General features: G+C 38.0%; 1 pseudogene; it reads right to left on the bottom strand.

The window, feature by feature from the left end:
• Positions 1-1,117: 1,117 nt before the first annotated feature.
• On the bottom strand, positions 1,118-2,154 carry LOC143683327 (RAB6A-GEF complex partner protein 2 pseudogene; annotated as a pseudogene).
• Positions 2,155-22,415: the final 20,261 nt, after the last annotated feature.

Genomic DNA, 22,415 nt, shown 5'->3' with positions numbered 1-22,415 from the left:
TTGGTAATTGAGCAAGGGACATCTTGTATAGGGAGCTCTGGCATTCTGAATAATCATGAGATAGGGTTTTCCCCAATTTTAATTGAAACTTTGGCCTATTGTTAATTTTAAACACTGGAAATTTTGATAATTTCTGGATCTGCTAATATTTTGGACTTAGGACAATTCTCTCAACTTTTCTAACTTCATCACGGTACTATTGCCTTGTGAGTCCTCTCATCAGGGTGATGTGATATGTTTTTTCCTCACTGTAATAAAAGTCTTTCAGTCTTCCTAGCTCTGGTAGCCACTGGATGAACTCTAACATTGCAAAAATCAGATATTTTAATATACAGATATACAGTTTACTCATATAGGCATTTTGTGTTTGAAATGTCCTGATTAGTCACTGATCCTAAAGCAAATAATCCAAGTTAGGGTAGACAGTTTGAATCATCTGTCAGTCAACTTCCCAGCAATCCAGTCAGAAAGCAAGGAAAAGCACCTAATTAAGAAGTAATTGTTAAACCGTTTAACTTGCTGTAATAATACAACTGGCCTTTCTGTTTTTAGGTTTCAAATGGACAGAGCTGATGGATTAGGTTGAAAACATTTCAGTTGTCTTTAGTACTAGGCAATCAACAACTTCATTTTCTCTTTTATTTCTAAGACAATTTGGGTTGTTTAAGGCCCAATATTATATTGCTTCTGGAAATTTCCTAGTATTTTTTTATTTCTTAGTCAATTAAGTCACGTTTTTAAAAATTTAATTTATTTTGTATTATGAAACTGAAACAGCATACAAACATGAACATTTAATATACAACGGCATACAATCAATGGCTCACAATATCATCACATAGTATATTCATCACCATGATCAGTTTTTAGAACATTTGCATCACTCCAGAAAAAACAAATAAAAAGAAAAAAGTAAAAACTCACACATACCATACCCCTTAACCCTCCCTCTCACTGACCACTAGTATTTTCATCTGCTCAATAGATTTTAACCTTTGTTCCCCATATATTTTTTCTTTGCCTGCCTCTCATTGTCCATGCCCCAGGTGGAAAAAAATGGGCTCTACTGGAGTCCAGGCACTGGGTTCTCAGTGCTATGTGGGTGGTTGGGTCAGTTTCAGATGGTTATAGTGCTGGCGCTGGGGTCTGGGGCAGCGTATGAGGCCAGGGTGGGGCTTATAGGCAGTACCTTCATGGGGAGTTCCCAGCTGAAGGTGTCCAAGGGCACTTGTTCAGGCCCTTTCCAGGTAGCAGAGTCGGGCTGTTCCATGGGGGTAAGAGCATCAAACCTGGTTCTTGGGATGTTGCAAATTCAAAATGCAGTTGCCACTTGAAGAACACAATGGCTGTGCAGAGGCCTGGGGTGGAGCTGAGAGGGATGGGGAGGGAGAAGCTGGTTCTGGTTGTATGTAGGCAGGACTCCTGGTGCTGGGCGTGAGTCACATGGGAATTGGAAGGGGTACCCCCACAGTGCTGCCAGTACTCAGGCTGTACACACTCTTCGGTGTGTAAACTTACTGAAAACTGCAGACAAGCTATAGTTTCTTTCCCTAAGTTTAAGGTCCCCACCATGCCCTCACTGAATCTGTATACTGATTTGAAGCTGCCAAATGTCCCAACTTTCCCTTGGTCATCACTGATATTGTACAGATGGAGGCTGTGGCAAGATGTGGCAGCCATGAGGCATTCCCAGCCAGCTCTGCGAGCCATGAATCCTCTACCCACCTTCATCCCCATCCAGGAATGGACTGGATGGTCTACCGCCTCATCCTGGGGAAACCAGACATTTTGAAGACCAGTCAACACAAGAACCCTCAAAGGAACCCTGAGTAAAGTGATGGGGGAATTGACATTCTGGCAGCCAACAGTCAGTTTGTAGATGTAATTGACTAGCTGACCCCAAAAGGAGGGTGGTCCCTTTATGGGCACTACTTAGCTGTAGGAGTATGATTTGGACTCTCCAGAGTCTAGCCTCAGGTCACAAAATAGGGTTTTTGGTGGAGTGGAAAGGATACATTGGCCTCTCTCACCTTGGTGTGGCAGAAAAACAGTCTGGCTCTCAGGCTAGAATTCTGGCTGACTGGAATCACGGGGTGCATTATCAAACTGAAATAGCATACAAACATGAACATTCTTAATATTTAAGCATTCCATGTATGGTGTACAATTAATGACTCACAATATCATCAATAGTAGTATGTTCATCACCATGATCATATTTTAGAACATTTGCATCACTACAGAAAAAGCAATAAAAAGAAAAAACTCATACATAGCATACACCTTACCTCTCCCTCTCATTGGCCACTAGTATTCCCATCTACTAACTAGATTTTAACCTTTGTTCCCCGTTTTTTTCTATATCCCTTACCACTCCCTTTTATTGTCCACTGGTATTTCAATCTTATTAATTTATTTTAACATTTGTTCCCTCTATTCTTTATTTTTAATCCATATTTTTTACCTGTCTGTCAATATTGTAGATAAAAGCAGCATCAGACACAAGGTTTTCACAATCACAAAGTCACACTAGGAAAGCTATATCATTATACAATCATCTTCAAGAAGCATGGCTACTGGAAAACAGCTCTACAGTTTCAGGCACTCCTGTCTAGTCTCTCTAATACACCTTAAATTAAAAAGGAGATATCTATAAAATGTGTAAGAATAACCTCCAGGATATCTTCTTGACTCTGTTTGAAATCTTTCACCCTCTGACACTTTATTTTGTCTCATTTCTCTCTTCCCCCTTTTGGTTAGGAAGATTTTCTCAATCCCTTGATCATTCTAGGATTTCTGTCCCACTTTACCAGGGAGGTATACAACCCTGGAAGTCATGTCCCACGTAGAAAGGGGGAAGACGGTGAGTTTGCTTGCCATGTAAGCCACAGTTTTTAATGGTTAAAAATAACCTTTCAGTTCTTTTTTTAGATGGCTTATGTGATATTTTTGTAACTTTAATTGTGTACACTTCTCACATTTAAGCAAGGGTTCTTTTGCCTTTCATCATCCCCTTATCTCCCTCAGTGAGGCTGGACTCACCTGTAACACTCTGGCCACAAAAGAGAAGGCTTTAAAGTTGCAGTGGAAGAGTGTATAATTCATAAGAAGTGCAATATTTGGAAAGAAAATAATTCATTTTTTCTACAATGTAGTTATGGATTTATGTCCTAAATTGGCTTAGATGATAATAATACAGTGTTCTGACAGGCCAGTTTAAAAAGACAGTATTTTAATGTTCATTTGTTTTTGTGATATATGTCTACTGAACTCTTTTGATTTCTTCCTCTGTTCTCCACAACCCAGTTTCATGCCTCTCTGTGTCTTCTCTGGGCACTTGTAATTGCCTCATAATTGAACTTTTTCACTGTCTTTTCTTATTCATTATCTACATTGCTGATAGAGTAGTTATTATTATTTTTAGTTATTATATAACACCAAATTTCCAAGTTTAATTATTTTTAAGTGTCCAAGTCAATGGTATTAATTACATTCACAATGTTGTTGCTTGTGAGCAACATCTTCAAGGTTAATACCATAAAAAAAACAATCATTTTATTGTGCTCATGGATTCTGTGAGACAGGAATTTGGATAGGGCAGAGTAGGGATAGATTGTATCTACTCCTCAATGTCTGGAGCCTCAACCAGGAATATATGGATATTTCAACTGTATGGAGGCTGGAATCATTTGGAAGCTCCTTTACTCACACCTTTCTAGCACCTTGGTGGAGTCTTCTAGCTAACCCAACTAAGGGTTGTCAGCTGGGACTGTTGACGGGAGTATCTATGTGCACTCTTTCTAGCATGGTGTATTCATGGTATACCCAGACTTCTTACACTCTTATACTCCTGGTGATTGTCTATTTCCAGAGTGAGCATCCTAAGAGAACCAGGTGACAGCTACAAGACCTATTATGACCTAGCCTTGGAAGTCAAATAGTGTTACTTACTTTTACCATACTCTACTGGTTGAAGCAGTCATAAGCCATCCCAGAATCAAGAACAGAGGACATAGATCCATCTACTTAAAGGAAGGAATGTCAAATAACTTGTGGTTCTTTAAACCACAGTTATCTTTACAAAATGTGTCTGATCAAATGATTCCATGATTAATATACTCCTTTTTCCTCCTGAGAAACATAATAAATTCAAATATTTGGCATGAAACAAATATTTACAACCCAGCCACTAACCCACTATGATGGTTAAGGTCATGTGCCAACTTGGCCAGGTTATCATGGCCAAGTGGTTTGGTTAAAGAAGCACTGGCCTGATTGTTACTGCAAGGATATTTTGTGGACTTAAATGATCAGTAATTTTTTTATTAATTAAAGAATAAAAAGAAATTAACACAACATTTAGAAATCATTCCATTCTACATGTGCAATCAGTAATTCTTAACATCATCACATAGATGCATGATCATCATTTCTTACTACATTTGCATCGATTTAGGAAAAGAACTAGCAAAACAACAGAAAAAGATATAGAATGTTAATATAGAGAAATAAAATAAAAATAATAATAATAGTAAAAAAAAAAAAAAGAAAAGGAAAAAGAAAAAAAAGACAAACAGACAGACAAAAAAAAAAACCCTATAGCTCAGATGCAGCTTCATTCAGTGTTTTAACAGGATTACTTTACAATTAGGTATTATTGTGCTGTCCATTTTTGAGTTTTTGTATCTAGCCCTGTTGCACAGTCTGTATCTCTTCAGCTCCAATTACCCATTATCTTACCCTGTTTCTGACTCCTGCTGGACTCTGTTACCAGTGACATATTCCAAGTTTATTCTCGAATGTTGGTTCACATCAGTGGGACCATACAGTATTTGTCCTTTAGTTTTTGGCTAGACTCACGCAGCATAATGTTCTCTAGGTCCATCCATGTTATTACATGCTTCATAAGTTTATTCTGTCTTAAAGCTGCATAATATTCCATCGTATGTATATACCAAAGTTTGTTTAGCTACTGTTCTGTTGATGGACATTTTGGCTGTTTCCATCTCTTTGCAATTATAAATAATGCTGCTATAAACATTGGTGTGCAAATGTCCATTTGTGTCTTTGCCCTTAAGTCCTTTGAGTAGATACCTAGCAATGGTATTGCTGGGTCGTATGGCAATTTTATATTCAGCTTTTTGAGGAACTGCCAAACTGCCTTCCACAGTGGTTGCACCCTTTGACATTCCCAGCAACAGTGAATAAGTGTGCCTCTTTCTCCACATCCTCTCCAGCACTTGTCATTTTCTGTTTTGTTGATAATGGCCATTCTGGTGGGTGTGAGATGATATCTCATTGTGGTTTTGATTTGCATTTCTCTAATGGCCAGGGACATTGAGCATCTCTTCATGTGCCTTTTGGCCATTTGTATTTCCTCTTCTGGTAGGTGTCTGTTCAAGTCTTTTTCCCATTTTGTAATTGGGTTGGCTGTCTTTTTGTTGTTGAGATGAACAATCTCTTTATAAATTCTGGATATTAGACCTTTATCTGATATGTCATTTCCAAATATTGTCTCCCGTTGTGTAGGCTGTCTTTCTACTTTCTTGATGAAGTTCTTTGATGCACAAAAGTGTTTAATTTTGAGGAGCTCCCATTTATTTCTTTCTTTCTTCAGTGCTCTTGCTTTAGGTTTAAGGTCCATAAAACCACCTTCAATTGTAAGTTTCATAAGATATCTCCCTATATTTTCCTCTAACTGTTTTATGGTCTTAGACCTAATGTTTATATCTTTGATCCATTTTTAGTTAACTTTTGCATAGGGTGTGAGATACGGGTCTTCTTTCATTCTTTTGCATATGGATATTCAGTTCTCTAGGCACCATTTATTGAAGAGACTGTTCTGTCCCAGGTGAGTTGGCTTGACTGCCTTATCAAAGATCAAATGTCCGTAGATGAGAGGGTCTATATCTGAGCACTCTATTCGATTCCATTGGTCGATATATCTATCTTTATGCCAATACCATGCTGTTTTGACCACTGTGGCTTCATAATATGCCTTAAAGTCAGGTAGCATGAGACCTCCAGCTTCGTTTTTTTTCCTCAAGATGTTTTTAGCAATTTGGGGCACTCTGCCCTTCCAGATAAATTTGCTTATTGGTTTTTCTATTTCTGAAAAACAAGTTGTTGGGTTTTTGATTGGTATTGCATTGAATCTGTAAATCAATTTAGGTAGGATTGACATCTTAACTATATTTAGTCTTCCAATCCATGAACACGGTATACCCTTCCATCTATTTAGGTCTTCTGTGATTTCTTTTAACAGTTTTTTGTAGTTTTCTTTATATAGGTTTTTTGTCTCTTTAGTTAAATTTATTCCTAGGTATTTTATTCTTTTAGTTGCAATTGTAAATGGGATTCGTTTCTTGATTTCCCCCTCAGCTTGTTCATTACTGATGTATAGAAATGCTACAGATTTTTGAATGTTGATCTTGTAACCTGCTACTTTGCTGTACTCATTTATTAGCTCTAGTAGTTTTGTTGTGGATTTTTCCGGGTTTTCGACGTATAGTATCATATCGTCTGCAAACAGTGATAGTTTTAAATCTTCCTTTCCAATTTTGATGCCTTGTATTTCTTTTTCTTGTCTAATTGCTCTGGCTAGAACCTTCAACACAATGTTGAATAATAGTAGTGATAGTGGACATCCTTGTCTTGTTCCTGATCTTAGGGGGAAAGTTTTCAATTTTTCCCCATTGAGGATGATATTAGCTGTGGGTTTTTCATATATTCCCTCTATCATTTTAGGGAAGTTCCCTGTATTCCTATCTTTTGAAGTGTTTTCAACAGGAAAGGATGTTGAATCTTGTCAAATGCCTTCTCTGTATCAATTGAGATGATCATGTGATTTTTCTGCTTTGATTTGTTGATATGGTGTATTACATTAATTGATTTTCTTATGTTGAGCCATCCTTGCATACCTGGGATGAATCCTACTTGGTCATGATGTATAATTCTTTTAATGTGTTGTTGGATACGATTTGCTAGAATTCTATTGAGGATTTTTGCATCTATATTCATTAGAGAGATTGCTCTGTAGTTTTCTTTTTTTGAAATATCTTTGCCTGGTTTTGGTATGAGGGTGATGTTGGCTTCATAGAATGAATTAGGTAGCTTTCCCTCCACTTCAATTTTTTTGAACAGTTTGAGCAGTGTTGGTACTAATTCTTTCTGGAATTTTTGGTAGAATTCACTTGTGAAGCCGTCTGGTCCTGGACTTTTCTTTTTAGGAAGTTTTTGAATGACTGATTCAAAACTTTCTTTCCAGGAACCTGTCCATTTCATCTACATTGTTGTATTTATTAGGGTAAAGTTGTTCATAGTATCCTGTTATTACCTCCTTTATTTCTGTGAGGTCAGTAGTTATGTCTCCTCTTCCATTTCTGATCTTATTTATTTGCATCCTCTCTCTTCTTCTTTTTGTCAATCTTGCTAAGGGTCCATCAATCTTATTGATTTTCTCATAGAAGCAACTTCTGGTCTTATTGATTTTCTCTATTGTTTTCATGTTTTCAATTTCATTTATTTCTCCTCTAATCTTTGTTTTTTCTTTCCTTTTGCTTGCTTTGGGATTAGTTTGCTGTTCTTTCTCCAGTTCTCCCAAGTGGACAGTTAATTCCTGCATTTTTGCCTTTTCTTCTTTTCTGATATAGGCATTTAGGGCAATAAATTTCCCTCTTAGCACTGCCTTTGCTGCGTCCCATAAGTTTTGATATGTTGTGTTTTCATTTTCATTCGCCTCGAGGTATTTACTAATTTCTCTTGCAATTTCTTCTTTGACCCACTCGTTGTTTAAGAGTGTGTTGTTGAGCCTCCACGTATTTGTGAATTTTCTGGCACTCCGCCTATTATTGATTTCCAACTTCATTCCTTTATGATCCGAGAAAGTGTTGTGTATGATTTCAATCTTTTTAAATTTGTTAAGACTTGCTTTGTGACCCAGCATATGGTCTATCTTTGAGAATGATCCATGAGCACTTGAGAAAAAGCTGTATCCTGCTGTTGTGGGATGTAACATCCTATAAATGTCTGTTAAGTCTAGCTCATTTATAGTAATATTCAGATTCTCTATTTCTTTATTGATCCTCTGTCTAGATGTTCTGTCCATTGATGAGAGTGGTGAATTGAAATCTCCAACTATTATGGTATATGTGTCGGTTTCCCTTTTCAGTGATTGCAGTGTATTCCTCACGTATTTTGGGGCATTCTGGTTTGGTGCATAAATATTTATGATTGTTATGTCTTCTTGTTTAATTGTTCCTTTTATTGGTAGATAGTGTCCTTCTTTGTCTCTTTTAACTGTTTTACATTTGAAGTCTAATTTGTTGGATATTAGTATAGCTACTCCTGCTCTTTTCTGGTTGTTATTTGCATGAAATATCTTTTCCCAACCTTTCACTTTCAACCTATGTTTATTTTTGGGTCTAAGATGTGTTTCCTGTAGACAGCATATAGAAGGATCCTGTTTTTTAATCCATTCTGCCAGTCTATGTGTTTTGATTGGGGAATTCAGTCCATTTACATTTAGTGTTATTACTGTTTGGATAATATTTTCCTCTACCATTTTGCCTTTTGTATTATGTACATCATATCTGATTTTCCTTCTTTCTACACTCTTCTCCACACCTCTCTCTTCTGTCTTTTCATATCTGACTCTAGTGCTCCCTTTAGTATTTCTTGCAGAGCTGGTCTGTTGGTCACAAATTCTCTCAGTGACTTTTTGTCTGAGCATGTTTTAATTTCTCCCTCATTTTTGAAGGACAATTTTGCTGGATATAGAAGTCTTCGTTGGCAGTTTTTCTCTTTTAGTAATTTAAATATATCATCCCACTGTCTTCTAGCTTCCATGGTTTCTGCTGAGAAATCTACACATAGTCTTATTGGGTTTCCCTTGTATGTGATGGATTGTTTTTCTCTTGCTGCTTTCAAGATCCTCTCTTTCTCTTTGACCTCTGACATTCTAACTAGTAAGTGTCTTGGAGAACGCCTATTTGGGTCTATTCTCTTTGGGGTGTGCTGCACTTCTTCAATCTGTAATTTTAGGTCTTTCATAAGAGTTGGGAAATTTTCAGTGATAATTTCTTCCATTAGTTTTTCTCCTCCTTTTCCCTTCTCTTCTCCTTCTGGGACACCCACAACACGTGTATTTGTGCGCTTCATATTGTCCTTCAGTTCCCTGATCCCCTATTCAAATTTTCCCATTCTTTTCCCTATAGGTTCTGTTTCTTTTTGGAAATCAGATGTTCCATCCTCCAAATCACTAATTCTATCTTCTGTCTCTTTAAATCTATCCTTGTAGGTATCCATTGTTTTTTCCATCTTTTCTACTTTGTCCTTCACTTCCATAAATTTTGTGATTTGATTTTTCAGTTTTTCTATTTCTTCTTTTTGTTCAGCCCATGTCTTCTTCATGTCCTCCCTCAATTTATCGATTTCGTTTTTGAAGAGGTTTTCCATTTCTGTTCGTATATTCAGCATTAGTTGTCTCAGCTCCTGTATCTCATTTGAACTATTGGTTTGTTCCTTTGACTGGGCCATATTTTCAATTTTCTGAGCATGATCCATAATCTTCTGCTGGTGTCTGGGCATTTAATCAGATTTCCCTGGGTGTTGGACCCAACAGGTTGAAAGATTTTTCTGTGAAATCTCTGGGTTCTGTTTTTCTTATCCTGCCCAGTAGGTGGCGCTCGTGGCACTCGTTTGTCTGCGGATCCTACCAGTAAAAGGTGTTGTGGGTCCTTTAACTTTGGAAAACTCTCGCCGTGGGGGAGGTTCGCCAGCCGAAGCGGCTTGGAGGAGTGCCAATCTGAATCTCCCAGCCAGCCCAGGGATCCAAACGTGGGGAGGGTTGCTGGTCGCCACAGCCCGGGAGAGTGCCCGTCCAAATCTCCCAGCCGGGCCCAGGGCACCAAGCATGGCAGGAGGGCGGGAGGGCGCCAGCTGCTGCGGCCCGAGGGAGTGCACCGTTACCAGCCGGACCGGGAAGCCACGTGTTTGGAAGGGACCCCGGTCACTGTTCTCTGCGTCCTGGGGATCTCCGATCCAGTTCTCCCAGCTGGTCAGGGGGGCTGTGCATGGGTTGGGGGGGCACCAGCTGCCACTGCTTGAGGGGACCGCCTGTCCAATTCTCCCAGCCGGCCCAGGAAGGAGGGAGGGAGGGACTCCGGCCGCCTGCCGCCCCGGCCCGGGAAAGCCCGCGCCCCTCGACGATCTCACCGGAGTGGGTTCTCCCAGCCAGTCAGCCATTCCAGAATGGGGTACGCTGTCTTCTTGATCTCTGTCATGGCTCCGGGAGCTGTTCCTATTGTTTCTACTCCCCTATAACTGTTCTGGAGGAGGAACTAAGACCCGCGTGTCTTACTAAGCCACCATCTTCTCCAGAAGTCTCCTGGTCAATTCATCTTGGGATCTTTTAAATTCTGTCATGCTGGAGTCCTCAGTTCAATTCTTCGTGCCTACTTGAGGCCTCACTTGAATCATCTTGCAGGAGATCCTACTAGTGCGATCTCAGTCTCAGGCATGAACAAGAAGCTATTTACTCACATGCACGTGGCCCAATAATAATCAATAATTTGCTTCTAGGAATGATTACTTCTATAATCAACTGAGGAGATTGTCTTCAACAGTAAGAGAAATCTCATCCAATTAGTTGAAGACCTCAAAAGGTGATTGATGATTTCTGCAGTCAGAAGAGAGAGAATTTCCATGTCTTTTTCAGCCAGCCAGTTTCTCTTGGGGAATCCATCAGTAATGTTCATTGGGGTTCCACCTTGTGACTGTCCTATCAAATTTGGACTTGCCCATTCCCATAGTCATGTGAGACAATGCTTATAAGAATCTCATAATATTTACAGATATCTTCTATCAGTTCTGTTTCCCTAGGATACCCAGCCTAATACACCCATTAAAGGCAGAAATCATAAAAAAAGATAACACCAAATAAATATAAACTAGCTCTATATGGTAAAATGCCATTGAGAAAGTTAAAAGACATAGAATAAGATATGAAAGAGTTTTCTAATTATTTCGAAAATCACATGGTTAAGTAGAGCGCTCTTACAAATTAATAAGAAAAAGACAAATAGTTCAATAGATAAATGGATGAAGGATATGAAAAGTATTTCTCAAAAAAAAGAAATACTAATGAAATGCTAATATGAAAGACTAATCAGTCTGACTATTAATTGAAATGCACATTAGTAAAGAAACAATGCCTTTTTGTTTTGTTTTGTTTTAACTTAAAGAAAGATTTGAATATTTTGCTGAAGCTCTGGGGACACAAGCACTTTCATATTTTGATAGAGCATACTAGAATAAACTTTCTGGAGAATTGTGGCAGTTTGAAGCTATATGCACCCCAGAAAAAGCATGTTATTAAGAGCGAATCTATTCTTGTGGGTGTGGACCCATTATAAGTAGGATCTTTTGGTGAGTAGGATCTTAATTTAAGTTGAGATGTAATCCACGTCATCCAGGGTAAGTCTTAATCCTGTTACTGGAGTACTTTATAAGAGAATAAAAGTCAGAGGGAAGACACAGAAAAAAGCTATACAGAAACTAAGAGATGAAATCCAGAGAAGAGACAGGGAAGCTTAATGAGTGAAAATCCAGAGAAGCTGAAAGACAAGGACACGCAGAGAGAGAAACCCAGTGAGGAAGCCACTGAAGCCAAAAGTTGGAAGCAACAGCACCCAGAAGAGAAGGAAGAGACCAGTAAATGTTGCCATATACCTGGTCATGTAAGAGAGAAGTTGAAGATTGCTAGTAGCCAGTCTTCAAAAGGAAGTATTGTTCCACTGATTCCTTGATTTGATGGCCTAAGAACTATAAGCTTTTAAGTTAATAAATCTCCATTATAAAAGCCAGTCCATTTTTGGTGTATAGAATTTCATCGGCTTTAGTAAGCTACAGCAAGGTCATTTTTGCAATATGTATCAAGGATCTTTAAAAATATATGTGTTTTCATAATCTCATAATTCCAGACTTAGGAATTTATCCTTGGGAAATATTTGCAGGACAGGAGTGCCTGAAAATTTATGCTCATGGGTGTTCCATACAATAGTAATTTTTTAAGAGCAGAGCTGGATAAAAAATAATGTCTTTCTCGGGGAATTTGCTTAATACATTATAATATCACCAAACAATGCACTATAATCATAGTATATCATTGTAATATTTAATTTTATGTATCAAATTGTCTAGGTTATGGTGTCCAGTTGCTTGGTCAAGCACTGGCCTGATGGTTACTGCAAGGGCTTTTCCGCCATGGGATTTGCACTCTAATCAGTAAATTGCATCTACAATCGGCAAAGAAGATTGCCGTCAGCATTGTGGGAAGTCTTCTCATCCAATCAATTGGAGGTCTTAAAATTAAGAATTGAGGGTTTGAGACATCAGAAGAATAATTTTGGCCTTAACTTCAGTGATGTCTCTTTCCAGAATTTCCAGACAGCCAGCTTCCCCTGAAGAATTTAGACAAAGGGCTTCAGCATCACCTTTATCATAGTTTCCAGCTTACACGTGCCCTATGGAGATCAGTCTTCTTGGTTCTATTTCTCTGCATGCCATTTAACACCATAAAGCTTTTAACAAAAAAAAAATGTTCCTCTAATCACCCCTTTTCACACAATATTCTCATTAGATGTAACCTCTTTTAACTTATTTAGCTTTCTGTTTTCCTGGTATTTTACCTCCACTTCTGAAAAACAGTATTTTATACTACTTGTACTAGTTTGAAAGTATTATGTACCCCAGAACAGAAAAGCCATGTTTTAATCCTGATCGAATCTTATGGAAACAGTCATTTCTTATTCAATATTATAAGTTGGGAGCTTTTGATTAGATTATCTTAATGGAGATGTAACACCCATTGTGGGTGTGATCTTTTGATTACATGGAGATGTGACTTTACCCACTCCAGGTGGGCCTTGATTAGTTTACTGGTATCCTTTAAAAGAGGAAACATTTTTGAGAAAGCTTAGAAGTGACACAAATGACAAAGCCTACAGAAACTTCAGAGCATAGCTGACCAGAGGCTGACACTTGGAGAACAGAAACACTGATGTTTCGAGGAGATACTTGGAGCCCAGCAGATGTTGCCATGAGATGTTAAGCAAGCCAGAACCTGGGGAGAGCCAAGGGGTCTCTGGAGAGAACTTTCAGACCTATCCCTAATTAAGATATGAATGACATCCTACCGGAACAGGCTTTTGGCAATTATGTGGACTGTGAGCACTCAAAACAGATCAGAATGTGTACATTGTTATTTTTTAAAATGCATCTAATTCATGTTAATATTCAATGGTGATTATGTTGCTTACCAATTTGAGGAAAAATTTAAAAAGATACAAGAGATTCTTCTAGGACACTAATGGTAAGAGGTCTTTTTATTCTAGTTTTCTTCCAGACAGAGATAAATTATACATGGGAAGCCATTTATGAATAAAAGCTTGGTCTGAAATTGTCATGTGATAAAACATCCCTGATTTACCAAACCCTGTTTAAACTTACTTCCAATTATTTAGGCTTTAATTATGCATATTTTATTTCATCGTGCATAAGTAATTGAGAAAAGTTAACTGAATCATAACCAAAGAGGGAGATCTTTATGTATTATGGCATTTTATATTGACTGCTCTAAAGTCTAGAGTTAAATAGGTTGGATTTTCTTAATGAATAGGTTGTGTGGACTGCTAGGGGAATAATAAAAGGAGTCCGTACTTTTATTGACACCAAGTGTTTTTCTTCTCCTGAGTTTTGCTTATGATTTGTATGATTTTCAGATATCATATTAAATGACTTTTTTCTCCTCATCACCTGTGGCAAGGGTTGGGGAGAGGAGGAGGAGAAATCAAGGTCCAAAGGAGGACATCAATTCATAAATATAGAATTAGCTGATATTATTATTGAGCAAAAAAATACTTTCAGTATATGCAGGTAATCAGCAAGCTATAGTGGATGTTCAGTTCCATTTGTTTGAAATTAAAAGCACTGTTGTTATACATTATCTTACAATTAGTAAACACTTGGAAGGTATTTAATTCATCTCACTAGTTACATTGAGCTTGCCCTAATGTCCTTTTTTATCACAATTCTTCATCAGACTTATTCTGACATTCTGTTCTTGCATAATTCTTAATTGATGCCATCTATAGCTGCATCTATAGCAGTGTAGCTAGACATATGGTTAGTCACATCCTTCAACATACCAGTAAGCTTAGCTTAAGTTCTGTTTCCCACGTACCTAAAACATCCATCAAATCTGGTAGATTGAGATATGTATCCCAGAAAAAATTTCTTAATCTGTTCTTGTGGGTGTGAGGCTATTGTAAATAGGACCCTTTGACAATGTTATTTTTAGTAAGGTGTGGCCATCTGAATCAGATAGGTATTAATCCTACTGTTAGAGAGCTTATAAAGAGAAAGCCAGAAGGCAGAGGCAGAAGCAGGAAGTCAGTAGGAATCTGAAGAGAAGGGAGAGGACAGTGCCATGTAATGGGAAAGCCAAGGAGCCCAAGGATTGCCAGCCAGCCAGAGCACTGCTGACCCTTGGGTGAAGCAAGCCTTCTAGCCTCTGAAACTGTGAGCCAATACATCCCTGTTAAGCCAACCCTTTGTGTGGTATTTGTCATAGTAGCCTGGAAACTAAGATATCAAGTTGTTCTCATAGGATCACTTTTTGTTTTTGGATGTCTTTGTTTATTTGTCTATCTCTCCCTATTAAGCTATAACACCAATGTCATTCAATGTCAGTCAATGAATACATGAATGCTTTTGTGAGTTTATAATGGAGTTATGCATTCAAACTCAAATATAGAAGCAATTATGCATATAAAAATGTAGATATATTTAAAACTTGTGGTGATATATATATATATATAATAACTAAAGGATAACGTTTTATTGTTAGCAAGCAAGTGCAAACAATTTTTAGATGCTGGTTAATAAATGGGGAATTTGATATTATTTTCTGAACCTTAAGACTTGTGATACTCCTAATATATTTGTGAAATGTAAATGTATTTCCACTTACTAACAGCTGTAATTAAGATAATAGGATTTCCCTTAGCTATTGGAAACAGCAATTATGTGGATGTGCAACTTAAATATGAGCATAATTCCAGGGTTTGCTGATTGCTTTTCTGTCCTTTGAATAAGAATCATACTTAGATAGATAATTAACATTAATTAATTCACCTATATTCAAAGACAATGTTTGACAGGAAGTTGAGATATAATATTGTTTATTTAGTCTTTGGTAGAGAAGAGCTGAAAATAAAAGAGGGAAAGAATAAGGGGTAAAAGTACTAACATTTCTGGCTTTTCACTTAGGAGGCTATTTTGGACCACTGTGCCTCTTTATTTTACTTTATTTTCCCTAAATTGATTGAGGATTTTGCTCTCTATTTTTGAGTTCTATCTTTTCTGTGTTTCTAGTGAGGAGATTTTGCTGGATAAAGTGCAGCTCTTATTTTCTTTTCCACCTGTACTTGTTCATGTCCACTCCCTAATGCAGAGATGGAATGACTAGTAAATTGGGCCTTTGGGAAGACACTATGTGTATGTCTAGATAAATCTGTAAGTTGGCAATTTCTTCTCTTCTGTATGTGAAATATGAATAGAGAATTCAGGCATTGTACAGGCTTTTTGAATACAGCAGTGTAGTTTCTGATATAAACTGCAAGATAGTTTAGGTGCATATATTTTTTCCATACCATTAAAATATAATAGGCATAAAGGAGGTGCCAATATAAGAGTAGTACTCAGTTCGACTTGTGTCTTAAATGGATTTGGTTTTATAACTTTACTAATCATTATATAGTCACTTTATGGCGACAGTGAACATTGTTTACTCTTGGAGATTGAACTATATCCTCATTTTATCACTTCATACACATACACACACACACACACACGCAGAAGTGTAGATTTATATAGAGTTCAATCATTCCTAGGGCTTGAAAAAATATTGATCTTTTACATTTATTTACAATTCTGCCTGCCCAACTTAGACAAATTAAAGGAAAAACTAAAAAAAGAATTACCTGAATATTTCACGTATGAATTTTCCAGGATAAAAGTTCATAGTTTCAACTTATTCTTTAAGTGTCTTTTTACCTCTAAAAAGTTAAATAAACTACAGGAAGAAGAGAGGACGTCTTACTGGATTGTATTTGTGTGTTTAGGGGAGTGGTTGCTGACACTTACCTCATGACTAGGAATGAAGAGTAACTTGACTGTCTCATAGATTTTTGGGGTTATCCACATGAGGTGAACTTTGACATGCTGAATTTTGAAGGAAAAGGGATCTAAACTAAAACACCAAACAAAATAGAACATTACCAAATGCAAAAATCTGTTGTTTTCACTGCTTTAGGTAAAAAGACCAGCTTCTACAAATAATTTCCTATTATTACTACTGCTAATTACTCATAAATTGCTTATCTTATTCATTTTAAGCAATTTCAGTTATTGAACTAATAAGCACTGCAGAATAGTGATAAACTTTGGGTTTGCTAGAATGCATTGAACAATCACAGTATCACAGAGAGCGTAAAAGGGAAAGCGTGAGAGACAGGAAACAAGAAAGACAGAAGGAGAGGGAGAAGGGGAGATGGAGCTAAGTAGGAAAACAGAGAGAGAGCTACAGAGAGAGCTACAGAGAGAGAGAGAGACAGAGAGAGAGAGAGATGAGATATGCTTTCATGAAAAAGAGAGATTGGTAGGCAGTCAGCTCTTATTTCTTTTCAGGACTCTTAATTAGTAGCACAATGACTATTTCTTGTTAGTAAATATGGAATATCAGAAGAGAGCCATCATTGTCAGAATTTGATATTTGTCAGAGCAGAGCAAAGGAATTTGGGGATTGGGCTGGTGTATTAGAAGCTCCAGGTAGCCTATTAAGACAAGTGGTAACCTTTAAATGAAACTGTATTATTTAGAAGTTGACACTTGATTTCCCTGTGTAGCCAGTCTGCACTATAATATGTTGCCTCTAAACAAACAGTGATTGGTGTTCAACTTAAGGGTAGGGCACAGAATAGAGCGTCTGCCCCATTAAAATAGAAACTGCCTTTCAAAAGTTGCCAGGCAGGGTGGTTAGTTGCAAGAAAAATTATTGAAGAAATTGCTTTTATGAATAGAACTCTGAGAAAGGCAATATCAACAGAAATAAAATCTGCTGTCATTGTCATGGCATTTCTTAATTGACACGTTAAATCAATATGAATTCTTATGAGACATTGGACCAAGTTGGCAGCTTGTATAGCAGTGTCAAATGTCACCTTCTCTATTACTGTTTTTCTTTAATAGTACTTATTTCAGTTTGCTAATGCTGCCAGAATGCAGCCAGAAATGAATAGACTTATATAAAAGGGATTTATTAAGTTTCAAGTTACAATTCTAAGGTCATGAAAATGTGCAAATTAAGGCACCAAAAAAAAATACTTTCTCTCAAGAGAGGCTGGCTGCATCCAAGGTTTCTCTGTCACATGGGAAGGCACATGGCGATGTCTGCTGTGCTCCTGGCTTCTGGTTTCAAATGGCTCTCTCAACTTCTACACCTCTAAATGCCTGTGTTTTGGTTTTATCTCTCTGCTTTCTATGTTGGCTCTCAGATCTCTCTCATGAGGGGCTCTAAGAAAGGATTAAGACCCACCTTGCAAGGGCAGGGTCACATTTCCATGGAAACAAGCTAATCAAGAGATCCCACCTCTTGATTATGTGGATTAAAAGAACATGGCTTTTCTGGGATACATGGCAGCTTCAAATCAGCTCATTCTATCCTTTGGACCCCCCAGACACAGGTTCTTTCCATATACAAAAATCATTCACTCCATCCCAATATTTCAAAAGAGTTAAACCATTTCAGTAACAATACAAATACAATACAAAGTCATAAATAGTACAAAATCTCATCAAAGTCAGTTACAGGCATAGTCTCTTCTAAGGCAAAAATTTTCCTCTGGCTGTGGACCTGTGAAACTTAGAACAGATTATCTACTGCCAATATACAAAGGAGGCACAGTCATAGGACAAACATTCCTATTCATGGGAAGAAATTGGAAGGAAAACAGGGGTCAAGGGTTTCAAACAGTTCCCCAAACTTGCAGGGCAAACTTCATTAGATTTCAAAGTTGAAAATCATTAATAGAAAGATGTTTCCTCCTTGGGGCTTGAGAAAGTGGCATTCCCACCCTTTCCAAGGGTTTACACAGAAATCCTTCTCTCTCCAAACACTGGGGTGAGGGTTTTATTATGAGCAGGCATTGGGGAGACCATCTTATTCTAGACCCCACTCTCCTCAAGCATTTGGATGGCACCCAGACTCTCTGACATCTCCAGGGCACATGCTCAACCCCTTCAGAACAGTGGGGTAGGTCCCGGGGTCTCCCCAATCCCTGGGGGATGTACTTTACCCTCTCTGAGGCCTGAGAGGGTGACTTCTTCCTGAGTAATGAAGACAAACCCTGTCTTCTGCTTCTGGGGCAAAGTCACTCTCTCTACATGCACAGGTAGATCTGCTCTCCTGGCCAGAGATTTCCTTGCTCTAGACCTTAGCTTCCATGGTTCTTCATTTGAAGTCATTTTTCCTTCAATCTGTCCTTTTTCTGTCCTTTTTAGTTCAGACTGGCAGTAGTTCCATTCATATAGACCTTGCAAAAAATTTGTTGACTTCTCATGCAGCATACTGTCAAAACCATCAGACAGTAGGTCCCAAATTCAATCCAAAACAGATACTAATGAGCTGTTTTGTTAACTTATCTAGGTAAAAATAATCATAAGCACTGGTTATGTGCCATACACTATGTTCTAATTGCTTTACACATATTAATTCATTCAATCAATTTTCTTATGGGATAGATACTCTCATTGAGAACTGAGGAATCAAAGAGTTGCAGAAAGGTTTAGTAGTTTGCCCAATGCCACATAACTAGTAGAAGAAAGAGAGTCAAGATTTTAATCAAGGTAGTTAACCTCCAAACTCTGTGCTAATTACAACATCACACTGATTCTGCTGCTCTGTTCAGTTGCCAGCCATCTCTGAGGAGTTAGGAAAGTGGTGTGTTAAGTCTCCCATTCTCTACATTTTAAATAATGGTATTCTTGTGCTTTTACTCCATCTTCACTGGAAAAATCTCTGGGAGAAAACAAATGGCATGGGCTTTCTCTGCATGAAACATGATATATGATTTTAAACATGATTTTTAGGTCTTGTTTAGCTTCATGAAGTGCATTTCTCCTTCCTGGATAAAGAACTTGAGTGTCATCCAGTCCTAAATTATTTTTTGACGTTTGAATGAAATATGCTTGAATAACATGGGGGAATAATAAAATGTTGAGATAAGTAACTATGGAGACAGCATTTTAAAAATGTATAATTATGTATAGTAATATATCAAATATTTAGTGAGTGTATGCCATAAGCAAAGCATTGGATTAGATTTAAGGGAGACCACAGTGATTGATACAAGTATCTACCCATAAAAACTCATCCTTAGAGAAGAGATAGAAAAACACAGAGGTTACAACTCCTTGGGGCCCATGGAGAAAAGAATCCACAGAAATCTCCAGGCAAGAAGAAGCCTATCTGCTGAGGCCCTGAAAACTGAGAATCCTCAGGCAAGTTCTGACAGCAGTTAACCTGACTTCAAATCATAAGCACATATTATTTAACTTCACAAACCTTACTTTCTTTGCCTGTAAAATGAGTTCCTGCCTCATTGCATTGAAGAAATGGTTAAATAAACTAAGTTCTATAATGTTTAGCACATAATAAGCAGTCAGTAAGTGTCTGGTATAGTTAGTATACCAGTATTATTAATAGTATAGTTAATATTGTTAACCTGGAAGCTTGAGCTCATGGGAAGGTAAAACCATTCTCATATAAAATGATTTTTTCCTAAACTGCTCTCTCCTACCCAAATGACTCAATTAAATAAAGTGCTCATAGCATTCAATGAGACAAAGCACTATTTGGACATCAAGGAAACTGTAGCATTGTCTGCCTCCCTTCTTTCTGTTTTCTCCTTATATCAGATTGGAGAAACTCAGTGGCTGAAGGTGGAGTGGATGGTGGAAACTCCTGAACCTTATTGTATCTGTTTCTGGGCTCCAATTTGAGTGAATTGTTCTAGGGGGAAATCAAGAAATTGAGCCAGTACTCAAACCTTTGTCTGAACAGGTGGTATGGACATGTCAGCTCAGACTTCTGTTATTGATTTTCCCAGGAGCCTGTCTTTGGGAGCTTGTTCATCTCACTGGTTTACATCACCCACGTCTGATGATACAGAACTGAAAATATGATTCTCATTGGATTATAGATTTAAATTTATTTAAAGCAATACAGAATAAGGCAGTGCTAGAAACAAATTCACATTTTGCTATTTAGAAATTACTCTTACTACAAGATAAATTTTGTTGGATTATTTAAATATCCCATTCTCTCATTTTCCAAGATGTGATCATCACAGCTAAACTCCTTCACTTCTGTGATTAGGAGGAGTCTCCTCATGTCTACATTAGTCAGAAAAACAAAACCCAAACTAAATATTTTGACAGAGAGAAGATAGGTAAAAATTTGGCTAATGTTGGAAAACTGATAAAGCAAAAAGAGGACACTGAGGGAACACAGATAATAACTGTAGGAAACAGCAGCCACCCAGAGGACTGGGGGAATAAAGGGAAAGGGGGGGGGGTTGTCAGAATCTAGAAGTTCCAAGGTGAGGCCCCAAGTTCCAAGGTCACTGTCCAGCAGCTGCTGGTACCTCAGAGGGGCACAGTGAGAGTAGTTATGGAAATGCGGGAAAACAGCTGGAGTTTGGAATTAACTGCCACAGCCAGGGGGAAGAGCCATTGCTGAGGCAATTTGAGAGAAAAGAAGCAAAGCAAGAAGGGGCACATGGCTTTTCCTCCTCCAGCTTTCCAGCCCCCTTCTGGGGCCTTCATGGCTGCAGAGCCTAGCAGGAGCCTGCTGGCAAAGGAGAAAGCTTCAGAGTCGGGCATCACAAAACAGAGTGCCGATCTGTGGGTTTGTTGCTGAGAAAATTGCTTAAAAACTAGTAACACATCCTTTGCCTGGTCCTAGGAATTTGCAAATGCCTTAAAAGTGTGGCTGCTTTGTTTGGGGGGCCAGCTGCCCTCATACTCGCTGAGCTGGATACTTCTGTTTCTTTTGGTGTTGAATGCTTTTGGGGAAAACTTTGTAAAATTAGCTCCCTGAAAATGTTTCATATATGTAATACAATTTTCATGACAGTCACATGGTACAACTAATTTAAAACAGCTGTAGACATGTGTTTTATATCTTTTCGAACAATGAACCCTATACTTATCAATATAACTGACCTAATTCCCAAAGTCCTGCTGAATATCCTAATTTCTCCTCCTTCAACCCTCACATCTAACCCAGTTGCAAGTCCTGTTTTTTCTATATATATGTTAAACTCAAATCCATGTGTGTAGGTAGGTTTCATCTGTCTATCCTCTCTCTCTTTCTCTCTATCTCTATCTCTATACCTAGCTGTCTATCTCGATTCTTGTCATACCACCTTAATAGTCCAATCTGCCATATATACTTGCCTTCAATACTGCTTCTCTCCTTTCACACGGTAAGCCATGTGACCTTTCAAAAGGGCACATCAGGCTATGCCATTTCTGTTCCCAAAATCCTGCATGGTTCCTACTGTGGTTCAAATAAAATACTGTCTTGTGAGCCCTACCCAATCTAGCCTTCTGTGACCCACCCACCTCAGCTCCATTCATTCTTCTACTTGCACATTATTGTTCCAGCCATGCTAGCCTTTTATATCAATTCCTAAAATGTCTCAAGCTCTTTTCCACCCAGGAATTTTTCATGTACCATTCCCTTGGCCTGGAATGCTGTTTCCCTTACATTCAATGGTTTATAACTCAGCAGGTTTGAAACTATATGTCCTGTCCACAGACAGCCTATGCTTCACCATCCAATCTGAGTGGGTTGGTCTCATTAGTCATCAACATTACATCCTTTAATCATCAGAGGGCTTTTGCCATCTGTAGCTATTTTTCCTGTGTTTTTTTTTTTTTTAATACAAGGATAGGGACTGTGTTTTTATTTTTTGCCCAGATCAATGTAAACCCAGTGTCCTAAACAGCATCTGAAACAGGATAGGTCTTCAGTAGCAGTTTATTAAATAAGTGGATCTCCACTGAAGTTCATTTCAGAGAGAAACATCTCTCAGTATTTTCCCCATTCTTATCTTGTTTGTGCTCTCTCCAGTTGGAGGCTGCACTGACACTTAAGAGAGTATTTGGAACAAACATTAGACTTGCCAGGGAATATAACAATTTCAGTGCTTAAAAGCCTCTGAATCCCAGTTGAGAGCTTTCTGTTTCTTTTGACCAGCTCTCCATTAGTTAAATTACAACCCGAAGAA

Source organism: Tamandua tetradactyla, chromosome 5, assembly GCF_023851605.1.
Source record: "Tamandua tetradactyla isolate mTamTet1 chromosome 5, mTamTet1.pri, whole genome shotgun sequence".
Classification (NCBI taxonomy): domain Eukaryota; kingdom Metazoa; phylum Chordata; class Mammalia; order Pilosa; family Myrmecophagidae; genus Tamandua; species Tamandua tetradactyla.
This window is presented reverse-complemented; position numbering and strand designations above follow the sequence as displayed.